Below are 20,796 nucleotides of genomic sequence, written 5' to 3' on the forward strand. Positions count from 1 at the left end.
CCTCTTCAGGTCTCTTAAGGAGGATATTTATTCTTGGGTTTTTTGCTTCTTAGAAAAACAGGATTGTATAATCTTTTATCAAATTAAAAAGAGGATAGCTGGGGGCAGCTAAGACACCATCTCTATTAGTGACATCGTAACTAAATATTTTCATGCAATCATAGAACCACTTAGGGCTGGGAGGGACCTTGGAGTTCTTGTAATCCAAGCCCCTGCCCAAGGCAAGAATCCTTATTCCATCCCAGACAAATAACTGTCCAATATTTTCTCCAGCATGCACAGCTCCAGAAGGCAAGCTGTTCCACTGAATAATTGTTATGAATTAAACGTCACCCGCGGAGCCTCCTAGTTCTAGTCTTGTTGGAAAGGCTAGCGGAAAATAATGATCATTTCTGAACAAGTGAATGAAAAGCTGAAGTAAATGTCTAGAGCAGGGGTAGGCTAGCTTGGCTCTTTTATGACTCATGGACTTCAACTCCCAGAATTCCTGAGCCAGCATAGCTGGCTCAGGAATTCTGGGAGTTGAAGTCCAAGAGTCATAAAAGAGCCAAAGTTGCCTACCCCTGGTCTAGAGTGTTACCCAGTGCTCCAGTGCCGAATTCTGTTTGGTTAGCAGACAGCTTCCTAAGAAAACACACATACTGCCAGTTTTTTAAAGCCAGTTTATGCTAAAAATCAGGAGCCTGTGAGTTTTAGTCTTGCCTTAGGCATAAAAGCCAGCTGGGTAACTTTAGGCCAATCATTCTCTCTCAGCCAAACTCACATCACAGGGTTGTTTTTGAGGGGAAAATAGAAGGAAGCTGCATTCCTCACCTTGAGTTAATTTATAAAAACAATAAAGGCAGGGTATAAATAAGTATAAATATTGGGGGTATGATGGCTCAGCAGTTGGAAAGCTGACAGCCCAGGTTTGAGACCTGAGCACCGTACAATGGGGTGAGCTCTCTTTCACTCGTCCCAGCTCCTGCCCACATAGCAGTTTGAAAGCATGCAAATGTGAGTAGATATATAGGTACCACTTCGATGGCAAGATAACAATGTTCTGTGTGCCTCAGAAATGTCTTCCGACAGTGCTGGCTCCCTCAGCTGAGAAAGGAAGTTGAGCACTGCCCCCTAGAGTTGGAAATGACTGGACAGGGTAATCCTTTACCTTTACCTTTATAAATAAATAAAAGTTTTCATTCATGTGCTTCATTCATGTGCCACTGAAGCATTGTCACCATTCCACAATACAGAAAAGAAAAAAGTGTGAAAAAAAGAGAGAGAAAGAAATCCATCATTTGCTTCATCCAAGCAAATAAAGACAATTTTAATAGTTTATTATCATTTCCAAATACAATATAATCTCTCTTCACCCCATAGCAAAATTTTAAGTAAAAAACAATATCCAAATGATTCATCAATCATTCTTTAAAAGTAAAAGTCCAATAAAGGGAAAAATAGACATAACAATTTTTCTCTTTTAGCCCTGATCAAATAAGCTAACCTTACATTCCTTTACTAAATTATTAAAGATATTTTAACTTCTTCAAAAAGAGTCATAGTGCTACTTTTTGATCACCTATCTTTGAAGCAAAAATATTCCAGAATTTATTTTGTATATTTAATAAATAAATAAATAAATAAATAAATGTCTGTCCATCTGTCATTTCTAAAAAAAGTCATTCAAAATTTAATAGAACTCCTTTTGTATATCCAGTGAAAAATATGGAAGCCATATTTCTTTGTATATTCTTCATCTCCTTTAGAGAAGAAGTCATCCATTGGGTCCATATATCTGCTGATAATTTTTTCATCCTTGTTATTGCTTATTATATTCAAATCCCTCTTGAAAGTAATTTAAAAATTATCCATCAAATCATGCAACTTGTTCTTATTCTATAACTTCAGTACATATACTCTGTCCATCTTATCAAGAAGTTTGTATTTATTACCAAGAAGCTTTGGCAGACAAATATTCAAAAATTAGTGTTACCGATTTCTGCTCCATTTTCTTTATATTCTAGCTCCCTCTAGTGTCCAATCGTCAAGATCCCCTTATTATAAAAATAATCCCAAACTATTGCCATTTTCCCACGAGAAAAATTCTTTTGATTAATTCAAACCTATAATTCCAAATCATTTGGACCCTTAATCCACTGTTATCTATCCAAAATCCACATTCTAGGCACCCTTTTGCTGCATACTAAAAAAAAACCCCATATAGTTCCAAAACTTTTAAAATTAAATATAAACCGTCTTCTCCTAAGGAAAAGGGGACTTACCCAACGAATACAGTAATTCAAAGAGTACAATAAAAGAATTCCAAAAAGTAATTAAGAAATGAGACTTGGTCATACTTAATGTTCAGGAAAAGCTGCTCTATGAATGTGAGCTTGATGAAATCCAAACTTAACCCCTCATTACACAAGCTAACTGCAATATGTCAGTTACTGCAATCTATTTACAAGGAACAACTATCTGGCACAGTATGAGTAATCTCAACAATCTCTCCTTCTTCTGGAGAGATTTTGCTGGTCTGGATCCAGCATCCAGCCATGACTATCCCCTCAAACACAATCCCTCTGACAATAGGACATCAGTTTGCCATGGTTTTCATAGGAGGCCTTCACAAGCAAACAGCTTTTGATATTTTACTTTTGTCTTGATAGAATTAAAATGCCTTAGAATCAGAATTCTCTTCTATATGTCCAATATCAAAAATGAGTCTTCAAAAACAAAGCAAGAGGTTTTTTTTCTTTTGCAAACTTGGTGCCATTTCCCAAGTTACAAGTTCATAAAAGCCATGCTCAATATTGAAATCTGTATCACTTTTAGCATGAATATGCAGAAACTATACTATTTTGGAGGGCAAATTATAGACTAGGTTATCACATTGTTTCTCTTGATGTTGAGTACTGAAATAAGCTGAATCCTCAGAGACCCAGGACCTAGGATCAAGCTTCAGCCATGGAAGCTCACTGAGCATGTTGTATGTGGTTGGAATCAGTTGTTGTCATGGAATGTTGTGATCAAAATACTTTGCATAACTCTATGACAGAAACAATTTGTTTCACACTGAACGTTTTGCAAGATAAGAATCCCCAATTCATGTATATGAAATTGATAGACCAACTATATGAAAGATGTCTGCAATTTCCTCCCCCTCACCCACCCCCCTTGCCATATTGAAAGGCTCAAGAAGAATGGCAAAGGATAGTCTGGTTTTTCTTCCCAGTGTAATCAATGTTGGTTACAAAGCTATGGAATTGTTAAAGCACATGAGGTATTAAGGATTTTGATGCATGGTCTCCAGCAAACAGGGCCCTGGGGGCACGTTTTCTTTGACAACTGTTCTTATACTGCCAGTTAAAAGAACTATTGCATTCAACCATTTCTAGGAGTACTTCCAAACTTGGCTGTTTTAGCAGAACCCAATGATTGCATTTCTCCCACAAGCAGTAAATGTTTTTCTTAAATGTTTTTTTAACAACTTCAGTTAGTGTCAAAAAATGTATCCCTTGAGCTCATGTAGCATATTACAACACCATACACATTTTTAGATGTGATATGGAAAAGTTTACTATGATGAGGCAAACAATCAAAAGAACACTATTTATATAAGGCCATGTAGTTTGAATTCACCAATTTGCAAAAAAAAAGGGGGGGGGACTATTCTGATAAATGAATATATAGACACACACATTGAAAGCTATAATGGTATAACTGATTAATCTTAAACAAAGACCACTTTCTTGTTACAACTTTTTAAAAAGCTATTTAGTACTCTACTTAAAAAACATTAATGATTTGCTACTTCTGTTTTCCCCTTCATGGATTACTGCCTTGTCGTGGCGAAGGGGCTTGCGTAATTCAATGAAGCTATGAGCTATGCCGTGCAGGGCCACCCAAGACGGACAGGTCATAGCAGAGAGTTCTGACAAAACGTGATCCACTGGGGAAGGAAATGGCAAACCACTCCAATATCTTTGCCATGAAAACCCTATGGACAGTACCAAAAGGCAAAACGATATGACGCTGGAAGATGAGCCCCTCAGGTCGGAAGGTGTCCAATATGCTACTGGGGAAGAGCAGAGGGCTAGTACTAGTAGCGCCAGAAAGAATGAAGCGACTGGGCCAAAGCCGAAAGGACGCTCAGCTGTGGATATGTCTGGTGGTGAAAGGAAAGTCCGGTGCTGTAAAGATTTTTTCTTCATAGGAACCTGGAATGTAAGATCCATGAATCAAGGAAAGCTGGACGTGGTCAAACAAGAGATGACAAGACTAAACATTGACATCTTAGGTATCAGCGAACTAAAATGGACAGGAATGGGTGAATTTAATTCAGATGACCATCAGGTATACTACTGCGGGCAAGAATCCCTCAGAAGAAATGGAGTAGCCTTCATAGTCAATAAAAGAGTAGGAAAAACAATACTGGGATACAATCCTCAAAATGACAGAATGATCTCAGTTCGAATCCAAGGCAAACCATTCAATATCACAGTAGTCCAAGTCTATGCCCCAACCACCGGTGCTGAAGAGGATGAAATTGACCGGTTCTATGAAGCCCTACAGCACCTTATAGAACTAACACCCAGAAATGATGTCCTTATCATCATGGGGGATTGGAATGCCAAAGTAGGAAGCCAAAAGATAACTGGAATAACAGGCAAGTTTGGCCTTGGAGTACAAAATGAAGCAGGGCACAGGCTGATAGAATTTTGTCAAGAGAATACGATGGTCATAGCAAACACTCTTTTCCAACAACCCAAGAGACGGCTTTACACATGGACATCACCAGACGGTCAACACAGAAATCAGATTGACTATATGCTCTGCAGTCAAAGATGGAGAAGCTCTATACAGTCAGTAAAAACAAGACCAGGAGCTGACTGTGGCTCAGACCATGAGCTTCTTGTTGCAAAGTTTAGGCTTAAATTAAAGAAAGTAGGGAAAAGCGCTAGGCCAGTCAGGTATGAATTAAATCATATCCCTGTTGAATATACAGTAGAGGTGACAAATAGATTTAAGGAATTAGATCTGATAGACAGAGTGCCTGAAGAACTATGGACAGAGGTTCACGACATTGTACTACAGGTAGCAACCAAAACCATCCCAAAGAAAAAAGAAATGCAAGAAAGCAAAATGGCTGTCTGAGGAAGCTTTGCAAATAGCTGAGGAAAGGAGAGAAGCGAAAGGCAAGGGAGAAGAAGAAAGATATGCCCAATTAAATGCAGAATTCCAAAGAATAGCTAGAAGAGATAAGAATGCCTTCTTAAATGAACAATGCAAAGAAATAGAAGAAAACAATAGAATAGGGAGGACCAGAGATCTTTTCAAGAAAATTGGAGAGATGAAAGGAACGTTTCATGCAAAAATGGGCATGATAAAGGACCAAAATGGCAGGGACCTAACAGAGGCAGAAGAGATTAAGAAGAGGTGGCAAAATTACACAGAAGAACTATACAAGAATGAGCTTAACGTCCCTGATAATCACAATGAGGTGGTCACTGACCTCGAGCCAGACATCCTAGAATGTGAAGTGAAGTGGGCCTTAGAAAAGCTGAGCAACAACAAAGCTAGTGGAGGTGACAGTATTCCAGCTGAGCTATTCAAAATCTTAAAAGACGATGCAGTAAAAGTGCTACACTCAATTTGCCAGCAAATTTGGAAAACTCAACAGTGGCCACAGGATTGGAAAAGATCAGTTTACATTCCAATTCCAAAGAAAGGCAGTGCCAAAGAATGTTCAAACTATCGCACCATTGCACTCATTTCTCATGCTAGTAAAGTTATGCTTAAAATTCTACAAGCTAGACTCCAGCAGTATGTGGATCGAGAACTACCAGAAGTACAGGCAGGATTTCGAAGAGGCAGAGGAACTAGAGATCAAATTGCTAACATACGCTGGATCATGGAGAAAGCTAGAGAGTTCCAGAAAAACATCTACTTCTGCTTCATTGACTATGCTAAAGCCTTTGATTGTGTGGATCATAACAAACTGTGGCAAGTTCTTAAAGAGATGGGCATACCAGACCATCTTATTTGTCTCTTGAGAAACCTATATGCGGGCCAAGAAGCAACAGTGAGAACTGGACACGGAACCACTGATTGGTTCAAAATTGGGAAAGGAGTCCGGCAAGGCTGTATACTGTCGCCTTGCCTATTTAACTTATATGCAGAGCACATCATGAGAAAGGCAGGGCTAGATGAATCAAAAGTTGGAATTAAGATTGCCGGAAGAAACATCAACAACCTAAGATATGCAGATGATACCACTCTAATGGCAGAAAGTGAAGAAGAACTAAAGAGCCTCTTGTTGCGGGTGAAGAAGGAGAGTGCAAAACTTGGGTTGAAACTAAACATTAAGAAAACCAAGATCATGGCATCTGGCCCTCTCAATTCCTGGCAAATAGATGGGGAAGAAATGGAGGTAGTGACAGATTTTATTTTCCTGGGCTCCAAGATCACTGCAGATGGGGACTGTAGTCAAGAAATTAAAAGACGCTTGCTCCTGGGGAGGAAAGCCATGGCAAATCTAGACAGCACACTAAAAAGCAGAGACATCACCCTGTCAACAAAAGTGCATATAGTCAAGGCTATGGTCTTCCCAGTTGCAATGTATGGCAGTGAAAGTTGGACCATAAGAAAGGCTGAGCGCCAAAGAATTGAAGCCTTTGAACTATGGTGCTGGAGAAGACTCCTGCGAGTTCGTTGGACTGCAAGGCGATCAAACCAGTCAGTCCTAGAGGAGATCAACCCTGACTGCTCTTTAGAAGGCCAGATCCTGAAGCTAAAACTCAAATACTTTGGCCACCTAATGAGAAGGAAGGACTCACTGGAGAAGAGCCTAATGCTGGGAAAGGTTGAGGGCAATAGAAGAAGGGGACGACAGAGAATGAGGTGGCTGGATGGAGTCATTGAAGCAGTAGGCGTGAGCTTAAATGGACTCCAGAAGATGGTAGAGGAAAGGAAAGCCTGGAGGAACATTGTCCATAGGGTCGCGATGGGTCGGACACGACTTCGCAACTAACAACAACAACAACAACAACTTCTGTTTTTGGTTTTAGAGCATTCAAAGTGCTTTTGCATACATTGTAAGGAAGATCAACATTATTAACGCCCTACTGTGTCTCATGATGAAGATAAGGATGATATCTGATAAATTCAAATAACTTTTTGGCTTGTCTAAGTTTGAGGGATCAAAATATATTTCATACAATTGCTGTATACCTTGTCTTCCCTTGCACTTTGTGATAAAAGAAATTTTACTGAGATCGTGATGGTGGATAGAGAATCAATACTTTCCCTTCCTTGCCCTGAAAAGTGCGACTGTCCTTTCCCTGCCATGGAAGAAACTGCAGTGCTGACCATCACAGTTAGAAGCCCTCAGTGCAATTGCTGACAATGTTGTTCAAGTAACTTGCAGTTAGGCATTTAGTGCTCTCTGAGCATGCTTGTTTTCTTCTTGTTGTTGTTCTTCCTTCCTTCCTTCTCATTAGGTGGCCAAAGTATTTGAGTTTCATAGACATTTTATTCTGAAACTAGGTAACATCATCGGTGCTAGTTAGCTCAGAGAGCACCAAGGACCCAACAGTTCAACCTTTACCTACAAATATCCTCTACTATCAAATAGGCATTTGGCTATCAAGCCAATTGAGCTCTAAATAGATGGGTATATTGAATGCATTCATAGCTTGTGGAAAGCAAAACAATCTATCCTTGTTTTCAGTGCATTTGGAGCCTAATGTAACAGGGCCATTCATTTTTAATGTAATGTAATTTTAATTTTTGTATGTATTTCTTTGTTTAATTTTAATTTACATTTTTAATGTTGTATTTTGAATTTGTGCAAACTACCAAAAATCTATTGAGTGGGTTAGGCTTAGGCCTACAGGCCTTGTAATAAATAAATTATTGAGATGATTAAGTCTTACCATATAAAGTCCTCTAGATTTTCTTTTAATGAAGCCTATCGAAAAAAATGAGAAAGGAAGAAAATCGGTGAACATCCTATAATTTTCATATTTGTCAGGAAGAAAAGATGTGTAAGAGATTATTCTGTAGTAAAATTGGCTTACCAGGGTTATATCCCCATAGTATTAAAACCAAATTTAGCACTCTTATAAAGAACCATGGTGGCACAGTAATTAAAGTTCAGTATTACAGGCTAACATCAAGAGTTTGATTCTGACTGGCTGAAAGTCGATTCATCCATTGATCTTTCCAAGGTTGGTAAAATGAGGACCCAGATTGTTAAGGGCAATATGTTGACTCTGTAACCGCTCAGAGATTGCTGTGATGGACATAGGGAGATATGATGGGAATTTGGGAGAAGCAGCATACAGGGAAAGCTAAGTCAATATTTGATACAAGTTCTGTCTTCCAACCCCTAGTGTTCAACTCTATTGTCAAGACACCAGATCCTCAATAGCTCTGATCTCTGGGTCCTGCTATTATACTTCTGATCGGTATGCAATACATCTTCCCTCAGTCCTGATCTTATTGTGATTTGGCATGTAAAAATGAAAATAAGATAGGCTCAGAGGAGGATGGTGCTTTAAGGAACATGTTGCCACACATAGTAGTGGGACCTGAGGGCAAGACAAGAAGTAATGGGTGCAAGATCATTAAAGAGAGACCCAACATAGAACTAAGGAAAAAATTCCTGACAGTGAAAACAATTAATCAATGGAATGGCTTAACTTTAGGACTTGTGGGTCTCTATCACTGGAGATTTTCAAGGAGAGACTGGACAGCCATTTGTCCAGATTTGTATAAGGTCTCGTGCTTGAGTAGGGGGTTGAACTAGTAGACCTCCAAGGTCCCTTCCAGCTCTATTATTCGATATTCTAAATTTTGTATGCATACATAGAGTGTGCAGGATTACTAAGGATCAAATAGGTCTTATCAGCATTAAACAGTATTGCAAATGATGTTACCATCTATATTTTATAATCCCTTGTCAGTTAAATGACTAACATCTGTTCAACCCAGTAAGATTTAGAAAAAGCAGGTGGAGCTAATGAGACCATACAGTAGATAAAAAAGAAATATGCATGACAAATTTAGGTCTACGTTTTTAGTAGTATTTCACAGTTGGTTTAGATATTCTAGACATTTCATTCAGGGAGATGGTAAAGTTCTCCAATATACCACTCTGCTTCATTAGGGAGAAGGCATAGTGTCAAAAATACCACACATTAATTTCCTGAATATGGCATAGATGACCAGTAATATTCTAAGCAAAACAACAACAACACACACACCAAGGACTGAAATTTTAGGGTTAAACAGAGAATGAGCTGTTTGGATTTAGTCCCTAAGTCTCACTTTGAAGACAAGGAATTCATATTGAGAAAATTTAAGAATAAATAAATCCACTGGAGCTACCTGTGGTCCCATCCAGGTAGGTGACAACAAGTGGGAAGGTTACCTATATCAGAAGATAATTGATTGTACCCACAAGGGAGATCACTTACAGAAAAAAATGTGACAAAAATGGGCAATTGGGGTCCTAGCATGAGAAAGAACAATGAGAAAAGGATCAGATAGTCTCAGCTGTGTCAAAGATGATGGGGAGATGGCATTTCTTAAGCTTAAGTGGGATTTTTCCCAGGTGATGGAATAATCATTCTTTTGTTTAATCTACTTTTAACTACGTGTAAAATTAAGAATCTAACGGCTTACCCAGAGAAACAAAGAAAGCTTAAGGAAAATACCTATTTCTGTCTACTGAATGACACCATTCATCAGGATGATATCCCTCCCAAATGACTCCATGATGGTTCCTTTCCACCTCTCGGATTGGATCCACTCATCATATGCATTTGAATGATAGTATATGAATGAATATAACAAGCATTACATATTAAATAACCTTCAGAAACAGGCCCTAGAAAGAAATACTTTTGCAAGCTCAAAACTTTTATCTCATGAATCAGCAAATGACTGAAGAGATAGGAAGCAAAGGGTAGGGATGAATGGTCAGTTTTTACAATAGACAGAGATAAACAGCAGGATGCACCAACCTTCTGTATCAGGACCTGTGCTGCTGGACACATACTAATGGTTGACCTGGGAAGGACATGAAAAGTAGAGACACCAAATATGCAGGTGACTTAGTGCCAAAGCAGAGTGAAATATTTGAGAGATGGAATTATACGTTAAAGTCAATGAAGTACATATGACATTTCAAAACCACCACTATAAGAACTAACAGATAGATTGGATGTTTGGTGTAGAATCATGTTGTGGTATTTTAGTTCACTCTTATTCTTTCATAAAGTAAAATCTTAGATGACTAAAATATAACAGGTGGAGGTCTTTTCCTTAAATAACTAAGAAAAATATTCCGTAGCTGACCACTGCAAAATGTTCTTTTGTTCAGTACTTATAAAGTCAAGTTTATGAAAGATATTAAAACTGAGATTACTGTACAACTGTATATGGTGGATGATTTAAGAACGTCTGGCAAATTCTATCACTTAAAGGGTCATTCTGAGAAATTGTAGTGGATTTGTGTAAACCAGAACCCAAACTGAATAGATTTAAGAATTAATCCTGGCTTTTAAAGCAGTTTGAGTCAAAATCTGAACCTTTCTTAAGCTTTTTTAGTGGTAGAGAATTGTGAAAAATTCAGAGATCCAACATGTCTGAAAAAATTATATATATGTTTGGAAGAGTTAACAATAAAAGGAAACCAGGCCATCAAAAAACATTGTGGCTGGTCATCATCAAAGCTGACACCAGCCAGAGCATAGAAAAACTCAAATAAATAGTGCAAGATCAGAAGATGTGGAGACACCTGGCCCATAGAATCACCAAAGGTCAGATACAACTGATATCATCATCATCATCATCATCATCATCATCTCCCAAATATGTTATATAATTCAAACTGAGGAAGTCCAAGAGGGAGAAGAACTGTTGTTCATGACTACCAGCTCTAGCTTTGCAGGTTTAGTAAGACTCCCAAAGACAATGATCTATAAGAGAGATTTTGAAGTAGTAGAACATGTGATTGTTTAATATTCAGTGCTATTTGATAAGTCATCCTCTTAGAAATAGTACAATAATGTTAAAAAAAATGTTTGGAAGAACCAGAGAGAGCATGCAGCTTTGGATGTTTACCTAGAAAAGGCTGACTGTTAAAATAGTCTAGTCTTTGCCAGGACATCTTCTTTCAACATGTCTGCAGGGAAGGGTAAAAACAATCAATCTGCAGTCGCCTCTGCAATCAAAGCCTCACCCAATTTTTATTTACTGGGGCTTTAATCATCCAGCAATAGGTGTCATTTTAGGTTTTTTTTTTACCTCTTCTGAGGATGCTCTGTTAGATTTATGTAAAATCCACATCTATCACATTGAATTTTCTATAATTTCAGGGCAAGTTAAGGAGAAAAATAAAGACACCTTAAAATATTTTTTCCTCATAACTTCCTCAGTCTGTATTATCTTTTTAAAATTTTGAAGATTTAGGAGTATTTCAATAATATGCACTAACACCTGCATATTTGGTTATTTACTTATATCCCAACTTTATTATTTTTATATATAACTCAAGTTGGCGTGCATACACACAATACTCACTCCTCCTCCTATTTTCTCCACAACAGCAACCCTGTGAGGTGGGTTGACCTGAGAGAGAGTGACTGGCCAAAGTCACCTGGACAGCTTTCATGCCTAAGGCAGGACAAGAACTCACAGTCCTCTGGCTTCTAGCCTGGTGACTTAACTACTAGGTCAACTCAACTAGCTCCCTAATACAGGAGTCTCCAACCTTGGTAACTTCACAACTTGTGGACTTCAACATCCAGAATTCATCAGCCAGCCATGCTGGCTGAGGAATTCTGGGAGCTGAAGTCCACAAGTTGTAAAGTTGCCAAGGTTGGAGATCCCTGCTCTAATATAACCAGTTTTGTACTTTAAGATGGGTGGCCATACAAATCTTACAAATACATAATTTCCATGTCCAAAAGAGGTTCTCTCTCACATACAAACATTGTTGGAAAACATATTCCTTAAAAAAAGGATTGCAATCATTGCAACCTAGTGCCTTAAGAGCATCTCCATTGCATATAATTTCCATAATAATTATGAATAAATTAGAATAGGAAACATGTCTCTCTTTTCCTCCAATCTGGAAAAGACATCTTCTGTATGGAACCTGGCTTAAGGCTCACCCCTGGCGACACAGCAACATTTTCCAAACTATGAGGTGTACCTCCCTTATGGAGTTGAAGATAAAATCCAGGGGAGGTGTGGAAAAACATTTCAGTTGTATGTTGTTACAATAAATCCACCTTTTCCAAAGTTTTATTGCATTGTCTTCATTGCACGTGCTCAGTTTGGTATTTAGATTTTTAGGGAAGGTGTACACATTAAGAACACACTAACAGAGTGCCTGATCAGAGTTTTATTGGCTCTCTCTTTCAGCCCAACCTATTCCATAGAGCTATTGTTGGACAGAGTGAGCACTAGCTGAACTGACTGAGCTTCTGGAGGAAAAGGAAGATATAAATCTAACCCACAAATATTTTTAGTGATATCATCCTTTCAGAAGATTAAATGAAATTCCAGTCAATGACATTTTGGCAATTCTTTTTGTATTTGGAATTAAAGTATAATATATCCCTGAAATTATTATTTTTTAAAAAATAAACCACACCTTATTTTTTGAACCCCTATTAAGAACAACCCCCCCCAAAAAAAGTTAAAGCAGTTTGCTGATTTCAAGTGATACTCAGATGTGTACTATGGGAAATTATCTAAATAATGATTTGCATTTGGACTTACATTTGCACATTAATTAGTCCATAATAAATCAGGCTGTTTTTCAAACTTTTCAGCTAGGTTTGAACTAAATCTTTGGTCATTGTATTTGCATACCTCACGTAACCTTGTAAATTCCCAGATTTGGGAATCATAATGAAATTCTTGTAAGTTAATATTTGAAAAGTAACCCATATTACTATCTACATAAAGACTACTAAATGCAGAGAAACTAACTCTCTTATACTAGCTGCTACTTTGTTTTAGTTTTGCAAGATAAAAGATTTGTTCCTGGGCCCATTCTCTCTCTGTGTGTAATAAAATTGCTGGTGAAGTTAAGTCTGATTTGATTAATCAATTTCTTTTACATAATGTGAACACATTTGATATTAAAACAAAAATAAATAAATCAATAAATAGGAGAAAAGTTTTAGGACAAATTAGGAAATAATTTTGATTGTCTTTCTAAAGGGAAGGGTGGAATTACACTGCTTTATTTGACTCTTGGGCTTTATAATTTCTTTTTTATTATTACTGTGCATATGTAGCTGTAGATCCTATTCTTAGAACCAGGAATCTAATCTTGAAATACATCTAAGAAACTGAACTCAACAATGACTTGTGCCAGTCAGGGAGTATTTTGGCCAAGTATCCTTGTTAACTGTAAAACAGAGACCCAGCTTTAGCACTTATACAAAAATAAAAGGAATGTTTTTGGGTGGAGATAGTGAATCAGCACTTAGATGTCCCACCCTCATGAATAATGCCCTTTCATTTTCCTTGAATTGTACATTGTGATAAGACCAGCTTGCTGGTTTGGTCTTTCAGTGCCATGAAAAAGTTAAGATGTGAAGTTTGACTTCCTGCCTTTTAATATATTTAATTAAAGCAAGCCTGCATTGGCCCAGGGCAATCAGTCTCCACCAAAATGTTTATTAAATTATTAGAAAGACTATTGTTAAAAAGATTAATCTTGTGCATTACTCATGGTTCCTATCCAATGTAATTAAAGGGATATGTGCAGCCAGGCTGGGCCAGATTAAAATAAGCAGCGGTCAAACGTCAAACTGTAGCCTAAGCATTCCAAGTTAGTATTGCTGTGATTTACCCAAGGCTGTTTACTTATATCAACTAAGAAAAGGATTGTTTAAGCTGAGTTTAACTCCTGTTGACTTCATGGAAATATCCATTTAATTTTCTTGGTGACAGTGGTTTGTCATTGCTTTCTTCAGGCTTATCAAGGTTGCTTAGTTTTAACCTGGGTAAAGTCAATTAAGTGTTGTCATCTGCTGAGCTATAATACCAACACAATTGTCTAAATGTATCAGGCCCTCTAGGTTGGTTGTTGAGAAACATTAGACTAAAGCTTGTATGCTGTGCCAGATTGAAATTGAAGGACATCACTGTTATGGCCAATATGTTTTGTATGCATGATCCATGCTTCCCAAATGCCTAAATTCTACTACTAGGAAGAACACAGTATGTCTTGTTCATGTTTTTTTTTGTTCACCTAATTTGATGCTGAAGAAGATTTGATTAGTAGAACAGATCGTGAGGTGAATTTGGTAGGTTCCTTTTGCCATACAACAGAGGGCTGGCTGATCAGCTAGAGGAAAATTGAAATATGAAAGGGAAAAGATAAATCCCTGAAAATTATCTTTATTCCTCTGTGAGTGATAGGAGGTTCCACTGAATCCATGAAACATTTGCCAGAGGAAATATGCCAGTTGACGTTTAGGGAGGTAGAAGGAATCGGCAGTGGTCTTGAATGATAATAAGTGTGACACATTCTGGTCTCCACAGATTTCTTCTCCATATACTGTAGATGGCTTTGGATTCTATAGAATCTGCTCCTGACTGGTAAGAAAAGAAACTAGTGTACTGGTTTATTGGTTGCATAATACCAAGTCCCTTTGCTAACATGTGTGTGCCATAGTATATTAAAAAAATACATAGAAAATCTCACAAACAATCATTATCTCCCACCATTACTCATCTGCAGAAAGGAAAGATTATTCTTCCGTGCATGAAAAAAAAAAAGAAAACAAAAAACAGGTTCATGCAGGCCATCTCAATGTTTTTTGACTTGTAAATCGGTGGGGATGAAGATGGAATAGACAAAAGGCTATTTGGATAAGGTTTCCTGGGGAAGAAGGCATCAGATCATAAATTTATTTTTAATACATAAAGACATCAATGACTTTGTACATAAGTAAATCCTGATAACTGGAACATTTTATTTATTTATTTATTATTTATTAATGGGACTTATATCCCGCCCTATCTCCCGAAGGACTCAGGGTGGCTAACAACAATAACATATAATAAGTACAGAAATTAAGATAAAATTAAAATTAAAGTCCTCTGTACAATAAATTAAAATTAAAAATTAAAAATAAATTAAAAATTGTAAACATAATTAAAATGCCTGTCAGTCCAGGTCAGCCAGGTGGAAAAGGAGTGTTTTGAGACCACGGCGAAAGGACTGGAGATCTTGGGCCATCCGAAGCTCAGGGGGGAGCTGATTCCATAGGACTGGTGCTCCCACAGAGAAGGCCCTTCCCCTGGGGTTCACCAGCCGACATCGTCTAGCCGACGGTACCCTGAGGAGGCCTTCTCTGTGTGAGCGTACTGGGCGATGGGAATTCGTTCCCGGTAGCAGATGGTCCTGAAAGTATCCTGGGCCTAAGCCATGTAGGGCTTTAAAGGAACAGTCAAAGAAATGTCCAGGGGCTTTGAAGCAGAGGTTTTTCCTGGAGGGCAGCCTATCATTGGACATCCTATATTCTTGATAACCTTGAAAATACTTTTATTTGCCTATTTTTAGGCAAAGATCACATTTACTGAACAAGGACGCTTTAATGCTGCTATCAACTCCTTTCCCTTCTCCATTTGGTTTTAATGTGTTGTTTCTATATTTATTATAAACAGTTCTCTTTTTAGCTATGGGAGGGTCTGTTTTGGTGAGAAGGAATGAATTATTTAACTTGGAATATTGTCAGACAACTTTGCATAAGAGGTCCATTAATTTCTTTTTTTTATCAAAATAAATAGGTTCAGTCATTTCATGGAAATTTTAATGAGTGGCAGTTTCCTTTGGGAGAAGGTACGTAGTTCTTCTCTATGATCTCTAAAGGTTTGATTCATTAAGTTGGCCAGTGGGGACCAAGTTCTTTTAGCTCCAATTCTGGTTATCTCAGATCAATTAAAAAAGCACCTTGTTAATCTTTGTGAGACTGTATATGAAGAAAAGGGCTTGTAACGAAAGAGAAACACTCACAAATAAAAATGCATTGTATCTGCTACCTTCTTCAGAGAAATGTATATGTGATTGAAAATATCAGATTAGCTTTGGAATAATGGAAAGTAGTGATACTTTTAATAGAATTGTTTCAAAGGATTAATTATTTGGAAGCATTTGGTAACTATATATGAAAGGATTTATTAGCTGCTGTACCAATCGGTGCACAAGTGTAAGATTTATTTTTCTTTCCTACCTTCTCACAAGGAAAAGCTATAGATCTGTGGCAGGAGAGGTATTTATCAACAAACAATCCCCATGTCTAGCTTTGGGAAAGGTAACTATTTAAAACCTTAAAGAGTGATTCTCATTCTAGATAATACTGGCATGGGCCTCTGGTCTGATTTTATATATGGTATTCCAGTCCTAGATCCATTGTAAATTCATCCCATGGAATTCTGCAGTGTAATAAGGAAAATCAGTATGAAATCATTCCAATATCTACGAAATGCTGCGTAGAACTGCACAATCCATATTCACAAAAATGCAACTGTGTAAATGGTTCTCATAGAATAATATGTCATTCTTTTGGGGTTTTTTTAAAAAAAGAGCTTGATTTCATTTTGAAAAAAAGGGAAAAAAATGTCTGCTGCATTAATGATCAAGCCAAACTAATTGAAAGGTAGAGCATTTTTTTAGTTCTTTATTTTTTCCTTCCTATGTGCGGTAAGGAGACCTTTTTATTATCATATAGGAGAAGGCAGATGCTTCCTGTTTGTATCATTAAATTATGCTATTTCCTGAAAGGAAGCTTTGATGAAAAAAAGCTGCGGATAGCTGAAATATCTAACACCACCCTTGTTTTTCACTGGTTGACATGAAATATTTTCATTCATTTTAACCCTACATGTGTTTTGCTGAAACTACTATTGCGCTCATTACCTAGACAGTTGTTCTTATAGGAACTGGACTAAAGGAATGTTTACCCAAAAAAATTATTTTATTTATTTATAAAATTTATTGGCTGCCCAGCTTACCATAAGGTAACTCTGGGTGGCTTACAGTCAGAACATAAAAAGTTAAAATCAGAAATGATGATGATGATGATGATGATGATGATGATGATGATAATGATGAAGTTGGAAGGTACCTTGGAGGTCATCTAGTCCAACCCCCTGGTCGGGCAGGAAACCCTATAACATTTCAGGCAAATGGCTGTCCAGTCTCTTCTTAAAAACTTCCAGTGTTGGAGCATTCACCAATTCTGGAGGCAGGTGGTTCCACTGGTTAATTGTTCTAACTGTCAGGAAGTTTCTCCTTAGTTCTAGGTTGCTTCTCTTTTTGGTTAGTTTCCATCCGCTGCTTCTTGTCCTGCCTTCAGGCGCTTTGGAGAATAGCTTGACTCCCTCTTCTTTGTGGTAGCCCCTGAGATATTGGAACACTGCTATTATGTCACCCCTTGTCCTTCTCTTCATTGAACTAGACATACCCAATTCCAGCAACCGTTCCCTATATGTTTTAGCCTCCAAGGACACATGTGGAGGATGGGGTTGAAGTGGGGGGAGGTGGGACCTATTATTAATAAACCACCTCCATTGCACTATTCCCCCCCCCCCGGGCTCCAAGCCCACTGACAGAGCCACATCTTTAGGTCCTGACAAAAAGATAGGAGGGTTGGGGCCAACCTCACATTGGGGTGGGTGGGTGGGCAAGATGTTCCAGAGGGTAGGAGCAACAGCAGAGAAGGTCCTCCTCCTGGAACCCTGCCAGCCAGAATAATCGGGCTGACAGGACCTGCAGCATGCCTCTTCTGCCAGCACCAGTGGGATGAGATGGTCCCTCAGGTAACCTGGACCCACACCATTATATCTTTTTATAATATACTTTTCTACATATGGTCAAATGTCTGTAGTTAATGGGGGAGGAGTTTGGTGTTTTATTACATAAATATCATCTGACTCTTGTAAACTCCTTGTTTGCTACCCCTGATGCTGTTGACATCACTCCATCTTGTTTTAGGTCTCTTTCTTTGATGCTTTTTATCAAGTGGGATCCATTCTTGTACTGCCTTGGTCCACCTGCCATCAGATCTTCTTGCCATGTGACCAGCCCATTTCCATTTCAATTCTTTTACTTTATTTATTTATTTATTTTATTACATTTATATACCGCCCTTTCCCTGAGGACTCAGTGCGGTTTACAGGGAATTAAAAAACCAGCAATACAAAAGTTAAAACCAATTTAAAAAAGATTAAACTAACCCTGTGCAATTAAAACCCCGATTAAAATAAATTACTCCTCAGCCTTTCTTGATGATATTGTATAGTTTTGTTTGCTCTCTAATCCACGTGCAGGTCTTTCTATCTTGGATTGTAATGCTGAACATGTCTTGTTTATTTTTATTTATGCAATTTATATGTCTATCAATCTCATCATAGTTACTCTGGGTGGCTACCAGCAGTTAAAAGCAATACTGTATATCTTAGTCAGGTACTATTAGTACTTCCATAATATAATAATATAAATGGGAAAGTTGCACTTTATCCGCTTTTCTCTATTGAAATTAGAATGCCAGTTGGAGAGAATTGTAAGACTATTCTCTTATTCTCTTACATAGTGTCTATAAGTCTGTTATTTTACAGAAAGTTTTAAGTTAGTAGAAAAAAATTAAGTTTAAGATGAAGTCAAGAGAACAACTGAATGCATGGGAAATTTAGTTTTCAATGGTTTTCATATGCACAATTAAGAGAAAGATTTAATATAGGTAAAAAGGTAACTGGAATTGAATATAAAATGGAATTTGAAACTGAGCTATGGACAAATGATGAACATGTGATTTTAAACATGTACAAACTTTTATTCAGATTTGAAATGAAGAAATTCATGATAAAACATGCTAAGAATTTTGGTTATAACATACAGATGGATCTATGGGAAAGAATGTGGCTAAAAGGATTGAAATTCACATTGTGTTATAATTTAAGAGACTTTTTTAAAAATAAAATGATGTACAGTTGGTGTGTGATATGAGAGTAAATTATTCAAGGTAGTTCTAGTCAATGTTCAAAATGTGAAAAATATGCAGGGGCATTTTATCATGCATGGTAGACTTGTGAAAAAGAAAAAAGATGCAGATACATAGGTTTCTACAAAGAATTTTGAAAATAAATGTTGAGATGAAATGAAAACCTTTCTTAATAATAATAATAATAATAATAATAATAATAATAATAATAATAATAATAATAATAATAATTTTATTTGTATACTGCCCTTCTCCCAAAGGACTCAAGGCAGTGAACAGGGCAAACATATAAAAATACAAGGATACAAATATTAAAAAAGATTAAACAAGGTGCCCAGAACTAACAACAATAAGTTAAAATGCACTAAAACAATATTAAAATCCAAACCCATCACCCATCAGGCCAGGCCGGCTTGTTCGAACAAGTAGGTCTTCAGATCGCGTCGGAAGGAGCGAAGGTCGGGCGCCATCCGGAGCTCAACCGGCAAACAGTTCCATAAATCCGGGGCGCCCACAGAGAAGGACCTCCCCTTGGGGGCCACCAGACGACATTCTCTGATCGGTGGCACCCTGAGGAGGCCCTCTCTGTGGGAGCGCACAGGGATTTATGGGGATTTAGTAATAATCATTTAGAAAAGACTTGTAGAAAATTGATTTTAAGCATTGTAACTGCAGCAATTTATTACATGCTCAGTGATGGAGAAATACTCAAACACCCACACTGGAGGAATATATTGCAAAGTTGACAGAATTAGCAGAAATGACAAAACTGACATTTCAGTTATCACATGGTCAGTGATAAAATAGTAAGTACTTTTCTAACTGACTGGAAACTTCCTATGAGCTTTTGGCTGGAAATAGAAAAAAGTGAAATGATGATTGGTGAATTTGCTGATTGAAAAAGAGTTGAGTATGGCACAGAAGGAATCTCTGTAAAGTAATCTGAATGAGGGAGGGGAAATAATAACTTTATAGAATATTCTTTATTGGCAAAGTGTGATTGGACATACAAGGAATTTGTCTCCGGTGCATCAGCTCTCAGTCTGCACACAAACAACAAAGTAACATAATCATACAGATACCAATAGTGGAAAGTAATAGGAAAGATTAGAAGGATAATAGTAATATGTCCAAAAGGTCATTTGCATTCTTTTAGAGAGTTGTGGAGGCCACTTGGAGGTTTATCTATGCCCTCAGGGTCACCTGAGTAGTACAAATGAGTGTGGAGCCTTCTTGGAACTGCTGAAAGTGAACTTGTTGTAGACTGGATATAGACTGTCAAATCCCTCCCCCTCTGTTGAGAGACAGTTGTTCAATTTTAACATAGATGGCTTCTTTGACCCCTCTTTCAAACCAGCAGTCCTCTCTGTCCAAAATGTGGACTATGCTGTCCAAGTGGCCTTGGACTGCTGAATCTTGTCCTGATGGGTTTGTTCTCCTATGTTGTACCATACATTTATGCACTGGTTGTTTTGTTGGTCAAAGAGGCCATCTATGTCAAAATTGAACATACCTCTCTCAACAGAGGGGGAGGGATACAACATCATCTATCCCCAGTTTACAATACAGTCCTTTCAACAATTCTAAGAAGTCTCCACACCTATTTGCACTACTCAGGTGAGATGAACTTCCAATTAGCCTCGACAACTCTCTAAAAATGCAAATGACCAGCTGTCTGCAAGGAATATAAATCCTTCCATTTCCCACCATCCAATCAGAGCTGAAGAAGCTTCTTGGATGAGAAGTGAAGTGTCTTCAAAGAAAAGTCCAGTTG

Source organism: Vipera ursinii (assembly GCF_947247035.1).
Source record: "Vipera ursinii genome assembly, chromosome: 1".
NCBI lineage: Eukaryota > Metazoa > Chordata > Lepidosauria > Squamata > Viperidae > Vipera > Vipera ursinii.